Source organism: Rosa chinensis, chromosome 6, assembly GCF_002994745.2.
Source record: "Rosa chinensis cultivar Old Blush chromosome 6, RchiOBHm-V2, whole genome shotgun sequence".
Classification (NCBI taxonomy): Eukaryota; Viridiplantae; Streptophyta; class Magnoliopsida; order Rosales; family Rosaceae; genus Rosa; species Rosa chinensis.
In genome coordinates, this window is record NC_037093.1 from 8567582 (window position 1) to 8569311 (window position 1730).

General features: G+C 42.7%; 1 pseudogene; it reads right to left on the reverse strand.

The window, feature by feature from the left end:
• Positions 1–676: 676 nt before the first annotated feature.
• LOC112170234 lies at positions 677–1071 on the reverse strand (annotated as a pseudogene).
• Positions 1072–1730: the final 659 nt, after the last annotated feature.

A 1730-nucleotide genomic window follows, 5' to 3' on the forward strand; every position in this document is an offset into this window, starting at 1 on the left:
GAGACTATTGCTCTACATGAAGCTATGCGTGAATGCATATGGCTAAGGTTTGTAATTAGACGTAGGGAAAATGGCTCCAACAGTGTCCCACCTTTCGGCCATTCTAAACTTTCGTACCTCAATTTTAAAAAATATCATATTGGTATCTGATGTTCTCACCCCGACTCAATATTGGTATCAGGAGCCGTTAGCTCCGTTACGGAGACTGCCACCTAGCTTGTTCTGAAGGGTATTTTCATCCCTTCATGTTTTAACCTTTTTTTTTATTATTCTTTTCTCTTAGCTTTTTTTTTCCCTTCTCTCTCTCTCTGCAACTCGTCTCTAATGAGTCTAATCTAACCATGTTCCCTTCTGAAATCTCTTGCTTCTCTGCCTCTTTCTCTCTCGTTTCTGATCATAATGAAGGAAATCATGGGAAACCCTCTTCATCTAAAATGTCTGAACCACATCTCACTTATCTGCAAATCAGTTGAAGAATCCATTAATTTTTACCAAAATGTTCTTGGGTTTGTTTCAATCAGAAAGCCTAGATCCTTTTATTTATTTTTTTTTTATCATAATGAACTAGAATAAACGCAATTATCTCTGCAACGCAAACACAAAGTATCTCTTAAAGGATTCACATTTTAACAAGATCGACATTTCAAGATCAGAAAACCACACAAACCGATTCGACTCAGTTCTTATTCTTCTTCAATCGCCCCACGCTCTGGTTCAGCTACTCGATTCGGACGATGAGGTGAGTAACGGTGTAGAGCAGCCAGTAGAAGATGAGCGCCGCGGCTAGGAGAATTGCATTGCGCTGGCTCTTCATGATGAACTTCTGGTGGCGGAGGTGCTCGGACAACGTGCAGGAGTCGCCGTTGCAGTTTGGTAGATTCTCTACTTCCAATAGATGTCCATGAGGAGGAAGAGGCAGAAGGGCACCACCGAGAAGAAGGGCTTGAGGAGGTTGCGCGTGATGGCCATAAGGCCCTTGCGGAGGCCTTCGAGGCCGGGGAGCGTGATGAGGAGGACCATCAGGGCCTCTGCGTCGACGGCATAGCCTAGCACCACCCACTCTAGAGCCATCGGATCTGAGATTCTGGCGAGGTGCTTTAATAATCTGAAATTTTTGAAACTAAGTGCTCAACTGGGTTATACCCACCAAAGGCTTCAAATCTCTCGCACCCAAACCAACGGGTTTGATTAACCCAAGAACAATGGCACGACCCAAAACAAAATTTACTGGTTAGATTGCATTTTTGTGAGTTTGAGTCTGACATTACCAAGAGCTCGTTAAATTTTGTTCTTCTCACCCATTTAGATATCTCAATTAATCTGATTAACGTATGATGTACAAACCAAACCCAGAAGAAGAAGAGGCTATGAGGAAGAAGAAGACATTAAAGAATAGATTGAGGGTGAGACAGAAGGGAACAGTGAATGGATGAAAATACCCTTCAAAATATGCCAGGTGGCAGCCTCCGTAACGGAGCTAACGGCTCCAGATACCAATATTGGGTCGGGGTGAGAACGTCAGATACCAATCTGATATTTTTTGAAATTGAGGTACGAAAGTTTAGAATGGCCGAAAGGTGGGACACTGTTGGGGTCATTTTCAATTAGACATATTCAAGGAACTTGTGGTTTGAAGTCCAGCACAGATGAACCTACATGCATTTATGAGGATAATGCAGCTTATATTAAGCAAATGAAATTAGGTTTCATCAAGGGCGACAACACCAAGC